The sequence below is a fragment of the Paramisgurnus dabryanus genome, chromosome 7, assembly GCF_030506205.2.
Source record: "Paramisgurnus dabryanus chromosome 7, PD_genome_1.1, whole genome shotgun sequence".
Taxonomy (NCBI): domain Eukaryota; kingdom Metazoa; phylum Chordata; class Actinopteri; order Cypriniformes; family Cobitidae; genus Paramisgurnus; species Paramisgurnus dabryanus.
Genome location: NC_133343.1, coordinates 48,574,420 through 48,581,205, shown reverse-complemented (window position 1 = coordinate 48,581,205; position 6,786 = coordinate 48,574,420). Strand labels below are relative to the sequence as shown.

The 6,786-nt window shown below is 34.2% G+C and overlaps 2 long non-coding RNA genes across 4 annotated transcripts; both read left to right on the top strand.

The window, feature by feature from the left end:
• The first annotated feature begins 331 nt into the window (after positions 1–331).
• On the top strand, positions 332–987 carry LOC135735384 (uncharacterized). 2 transcript variants are annotated; one of them, XR_012337095.1, is made up of 4 exons: positions 332–534; positions 622–660; positions 740–823; positions 919–987. It is a non-coding gene; the product is annotated as an uncharacterized lncRNA (long non-coding RNA). The 2 variants fall into 2 exon arrangements; XR_010527537.2 differs by having other exon boundaries at positions 622–823.
• An 871-nt stretch (positions 988–1,858) lies between these two features.
• On the top strand, positions 1,859–4,405 carry LOC135735405 (uncharacterized). Of its 2 annotated transcripts, XR_012337094.1 has the most exons (6): positions 1,859–1,883; positions 1,993–2,054; positions 2,244–2,277; positions 2,412–2,525; positions 2,607–2,728; positions 4,118–4,405. It is a non-coding gene; the product is annotated as an uncharacterized lncRNA (long non-coding RNA). The 2 variants fall into 2 exon arrangements; XR_010527559.2 differs by lacking the exon at positions 1,859–1,883 and having other exon boundaries at positions 1,890–2,054; positions 4,118–4,399.
• Positions 4,406–6,786: the final 2,381 nt, after the last annotated feature.

Genomic DNA, 6,786 nt, shown 5'->3' with positions numbered 1-6,786 from the left:
TTCAATTATTTTTAAAATGTGTAGCATAATGGACCAGCCTGAATGTATGTAGCCTATAAATATATTGTTTAGACTTTATTTTTAAACCTTTATTTGGTGGTATATGGTTAAACCTTTTTAATGGTAGCAATAGGCTTTATACCCAGCTGCACTACTTCCTGAACTTCAGCCAGCTCCTTGTTTCCTGTCTGCCATTATTGGACAAACTGATTAATCCAGGTGTGCCTGACCTCAGTAGTCACAACAACAATAATCAGACAGACCTGGATTTATCAGTTTGTCCAATATTGGCAGACAGGAAACAATGGGCTGGCTGAAGTTCAGGAAGTAGTGCAGCTGGGCATAAAGCCTATTAAATAAAAATCTTAAATTGAATCAAATCTCTTATAATAATACATAAAAGCTCTGGGAGGGTTGGGGGTACATCTGGGTAACATTTTAACATTTAATATATTTTGATGTGTGTGTATATATATTAACTTTCTTTATTTTGTTTTCTCAGCCTTTAAACATCTAAACATGTCCTCCAAAAAGGTAAGTTCAGCAGATCAGCTTATCTTATTCTGTAATATTGATACTGGTTTGAGAAAAACTAAGATTAAACAACATACATGTTTCCAGGAAAAAGGGAAAAACACTGGAAAACAATTTCAGCCTAAGGTTTGAGATGGCTAACTGTGTACATTGCCTTTGTGTACTGCAAGCTGAACTTACAGATTTATATGGACTTTACTTACAGGTTTCCTGTGCTGTTTTGCTCCATTTTACAGAACAAAATAAGGCTGAGGTAGCACCATCCTTGTGGTTAGAGTGAAAGAATGTGGTAAGATTTGGTTAATGTTTTATAAAATACAAATGATAAACATGAAGGTCAGCTACATATAAAAAATAATCAAACATGCTTGTTTCCATCTGAAGGGTATTGAGACCAAAATAAATAATGTGCCATTCTGGACAAACAGCTGTGGACAATATAAGCAGTCAGAGTAGCCCATTTTCGCACACAGGTAAAGTATGCAAAGTAATACCAAACTTCTTTTAACCTTAACAAATACTGGCAATCCAAATATACAATGTTTATGTGAGGTACTGTGCAAATGTCTTAGGCCACCATGCTACCATTAGATTTGTTATTTTTGCAATTGTATAGTGATCATATATAATTATTTCTCAGTCTCTTTATTAGAATACAACCAGAAAATACAGGAAATGTGTATGTAGTATTAAAAACAATATACCGGTAAACGTATAAGCTGAGGTGTCAAGTGTTTAGGGTAAACTCTCCTTCCACTTGAGCAATAGCAGGCAACTGCAGGATCTCTTAAACCTAAATGAAATTAAATCCTAATTTCTAATTCTAATCGAATGACTACAGTCTCCTCAAAAAAGCTCAAGATGTGTTTAGTGCCAAGAGAGGTCACACTATACACTGACTGATGTCTAAAGAAGACATTTAGTTCTGAAAATGGATTTGTTTTTAATTTTGTGTACATTTTTCCTGTATTTACAGTTGGTATCTTAATAAAAAGAGTGACAAATAAATATGGATGGACATTAAAACTTTGCTAAAACAACAAAGCTGGTGATAGTGTCCCAAGACTTTTGCACAGTAATGTATATTGACCAAGAGTTGTAATGATCAAAACAAATGCATGTCGTCTATTATTTTCTTTAAATGCACATTTATTTACAGTTCAGTAGGACAGTAAATTATCTGAAAGTGAAATCATTATTGAAGGTGATATCATTGTCACTGCATTCATTGTTACATGATTTTAAACAGTGGGAATCATTGTGTAAGTTTCTTAATAATATCAAATACTACTTTTTTGTCTTGTTACTACTTTGTTTCTAGACCTGAGGATAAGATTTCCAGTTTGAAAGTGAAGAAAATGAATCATTATTAACAGCAATTAGTAGTTTTTCAGCTGAGAAGCCAGGTGAAACTATAAGGACACTATGATTTACTTTCATATTATCATTCTTTTATAGATGAGGAGCAACCAGTAAGAAAAAGCAAAAAGATGTTTTGATGTTGCCTGAGGCACCTTATTGTGAGTACATTTTAATGCCATGTACAGTATTTGTAGTATAATGATGATTACTTGATTTATATTTATTAATTTAGCATATGCCTTGAGTGACTTACAAATGATAGAGCATTCAACATTTTACAACAGTTACTACAATACTTACATCATTAATTTTTAAATCTAATTAATTGTTTTTTATCACAAATGCAGCACATCAGTCAATTTCTTCCAATAATGAATCAAGGTACAGTATTTTGTTATTTTTTATCTTAAATTATTGATATTGATAGGCATTTTCTTCCACACAGACTTATTGTTCATTTATTTTACTGGTGTAGTTAGTAATGTTATTAATGTTTCAAAACTCATTCTTGAAAGAAATCCTGGAGTGGAGAATCATTCTGAAAGTAGACCAAATACAGGACAACACCACAGCAGTGGTTGGAAAAATGCAGCAGACAATGAGCAAACCAAGCTGACTTTCAAAAGATGGTATGTGCCATAACACATGCAACATTACTAGTCACTGCTGACGTTTTACCCATGTTTATTACGGATTGTTTTTGTTTGTAGATTCGTTATCTGTTTCTTCAAAGGGGAGGCAGTTTGGGAGATGGGAAATAGGAGGATGCTACAGCTACACAGGGCGAATTTCAGCAGCTCAGTTTCACACTTGCAACTAACAATGAATTATAGTGAGTCTGTGTGAATCCCAAACATTTCAAAATTATTTTTGTATATATATTGTATGTAAATTGTAATGTTGTAAATAAGAATGTACATTGTAAATGTTAATAGCACATAAACATTAATAGCAATTAATAGTCTATTTTTAAAACAAAAATAATGTTTGATGCTTTGGATACATATAGTATCATATACTCTACATAGTATACTTCTAGATGCCTATAACACAAAAACCTACAATAATATCAAAGATCAATGTATAAGACAACTTACATTATTTTATGTCATAGTAAACTATTTTTATACTCTGTGTGACCTATGCTCTCTCTGAGATGTGTATGTTCATTTTGTAGCTGGTCAGGGTAGAAGCATGCTACCATTAGATTAGTTGTTTTTGCAATTGTGTAGTGATCATATATAATTATTTCTCAGTGTCTTTATTAGAATACAACCAGCAAATACAGGAAATGTGTATGTGGTATTAAAAACAGTATAAAGTATAAGCTGAGGTGTCAAGTATTTAGGGTAAACTCCCCTTAAACTTGAGCAATAGCAGGCAACTGCAGGATCTCTTAAACCTAAATAAAATGAAATTCTAATTCTAATCATCAAATGACTTACCGGTAAGGCTTTTTTGAGGAGAATGAAGTCCTGAAGATGTGTTTCGTGCCAAGAGAGGTCACACTAAATACTGACTGATGCCTGAAAAAGACATTTACTTCTGAAAATTGTTTTGTTTTTAATTGTGTGTAAATTTTTCCTGTATTTTCTGTTTGTATCTTAAAAAAAGAGTGAAAAATAAATATGGATGGACATTAAAACTTTGCTAAAACAACAAAGCTAATGATGGTGGCCTTAGACTTTTGCACAGTAATGTTTGTTACCCATTTTATGTGTAAATGCAAATCAATATGAATATGAATTCTCCCAGTATGGTTTCCGCTGGTCAGGCTGGTGTAGCAGGATTGTTTTAGAGGGACTTTTGCACAGTACTGTATGTCCACATTTACCCACCTTTACTTTGAGTGAACTGTAACAGCAACAATAATGCCATAAGCATGAAATACTAGGTAAAAGTGAGTTGTGCATGCTTTCTAGTTTTAGCACAGAATTCTGTCTCCCTTATCTTTTAAATGTTTGCTACAGATATTTTGCAAGACATTTTAAACATATCGGGGTGGTTTCCCAGACAGGGAAATCTTAAATACATCAGTGCCCTTTGTTTAACATCATAATGCACACAAGTAATGTTTTTAGTAAGGCATGTTTGTTAAAACTAGTTATATTTCATAATTAAACTGAGGCATAGTCCTGGTTTAAGCTAATCCTTGTCTGGGAAACCACCCCAATAAATAATAACTACTTATCTTTTAAATGTGTTCATTTCGTTGTTTTAGGTTAGAAGACAACGGAAATATTTGACATGGGAGTCCAGCAGACAGCCAGAGACACGCACACACACGGAGCTGAAGCGCGTTTGACTGACGCGTACGGGAGATCAGGCACGCGCACGGGAGCTCGCTCGCGCACGCACACACAAACACGGAGCACAGGAAAATTACAACTGTTCAATTAAAATAAAAGAACTTTGTGGTAAACAATGTTTAGCGTGTCTGATTTCATTGGTTGTAATGAAATAAAACGATGTGCTGAGGACTTTAGGCGAACGTCCCCTAAAAGTCCCGAAAGTCCGCTGACCGTCCTGCAGACGTCCTTGTGAAAGTCCGGAGGACGTCTTCGCGGACGTCCGCTCGACGTAACAGGGGACCCTACACGATAACGTCCAGGGGACGTTCGCAGAGGACATTTAGGGGACATCCAGGGGACCTTTTTTTGTTAGCTGGGTAGACATTGGAATAGATAGAGGTATTTTGGTAATACATTCATCTTAATTGCTTCAATCCGTGAGCTAAAACTAAAAAAGAGAATTAGATTCCATCTGGCTAAATCTTCTCTGATTTTTACAGTTAGTGGATCAAAATTCTTTCTTTGTAATTTTTCTATATTTTTTGTCAAATGGATGCCTAAATATTTAAATGATTTTGTATGCCATTTTAACAAATATGTATTTTTTATATTTACAGGGGGATTATAATTATATGAAATTATTTCTGTTTTATCAATATTTAATTTATACCCAGAAAGAGGGCCAGAATTCTGAAATTGTTTCATAAGTTGAGGCAGAGATTTGGTTGGGTCTCCAAGATAAATCAGTATGTCATCTGCATAGCAGGCTATTTTGTGTTCCACTCCTTTTATAGTGATACCTTGGATTGTTTTATCCTGTCTGATGCTTTGTACTAAGGGTTCTAAATAGAGTGCAAATAATTGTGGGGACCATGGGCATCCTTGTCTAGTGCCTCTTTCTAGTGTAAATGACTTTGACAAGCAGCCGTTAATCTTTATTTTTGCAGTTGGTGTATCATAGAGTGCCTGTATACTTCTAATTATGTCAAATTTAGCCAAATTTACGTAGAACCTTATAAAGATAAGCCCAGCTAACTGAATCAAAGGCTTTTTCAGCATCTAGACTTAGAATCATTGATTTTAATTTATTTTTCTTGATATGATTCATAACTTGCAATGTACGCCTAATATTATCCTGTGTCTGCCTCTGACGGATGAAGCCTGATTGATCTTGATTTATTAGGTTGGGCAGGAATTCTTCCATTCTTCTGGACATAATTGATGTGAAGAGTCTATAATCGACATTTAATATTGATAAAGGTCTATACGATCCACTTCTAACTTATCTTTGCCTTCTTTTGGAATAATAGATATAACTGCATCCTTCCAAGATGGAGGAGCTATCGCATTCTTTAAAACCCAATTAAAAGTACGGACCAAAATGGGTATTAGTTCCTTCTGGAATGCTCTATACCATTCCCCAGTAAATCCATCCGGTCCTGGGGATTTATTAGACTTTAATTTATTTATAGCCCTTTTTACTTCATCTGCCGTTATTTCTGCTATCATCGTTTTATTTTGCTCAACAGTAAGGGTAGGTAACTCCAATGTTTCTAAAAAACAATCAATCTCCTGGTTTCTATCTTCAGGCATTTTAGAATATAATTTCTTATAGAACCTTTCAAAACCATCTTGAATGTTTTCTTGTTTGGTTTGTATTGTATTGGTAATAGGATCCCTGATTTTGTATATAGTTTGATCTGCCTGTTGTTTTTTTTAATTTCCATGCTAATATTTTCATAAATTTAGATCCGTTTTCGTAATAGGGCACAAAGGGTTTTAGTATAGTAAATAGCCAAGGGTCAAATAGGTCATGGAAAGGAGACACTGGTCTGAGGAATGTCATGTGGTTCTTCATATTACAAATCCTATATTGTTTTAAACATGAGGGGAGGGAACAAAAACCTATATATTAACCAAGCCATGGCTCAGAGGGTCAGACTGACTTTGGAGGATCCTCCCAGGACCACACTCTGGTTCTGGGGGGTTTCACCAGGGCGGGCTCGGCTTATTATTTGGCCGGAAAATAAAAGTCTATCTCTTGAAATCAAAACCTAAGACTGAAGATTGTTTCATTGGAGGAAAAAGAAAACCACAACACTTGCAGATCTAATACGTCGATCAAAAAGGTAATGCCGGTAGATCGCACATATATGGTGGCCCTGAAGTGCAAACCACAACAACAAATTACTAAACAACAACAACAAATTAAAAAACAACAACAAATTAAAAAAACACTACAGCAAATTAAAAAACACAGCAAAAATTAAAAAACACTACAGCAAATTAAAAAACCACTACAGCAAATTAAAAAACCACTACAGCAAATTAAAAAACACTACAGCAAATTAAAAAACACTACAACAAATTAAAAACACAACTATAAATAAAAAACACTACAACAAAATAAAAAACCATAACAAAATAAAAACCACAACAGCAAGTTAAAAAAACACTACAACAAAATAAAAAACAAATACAAATTAAAAAACACTACAACAAATTAAAAACACAACTACATTAACCTACCGGAAGAGGTAGGTACCAGTGGGCAACATGAGACATCGCTGATTATACGACACTGCAGTTCGGCTTTTGA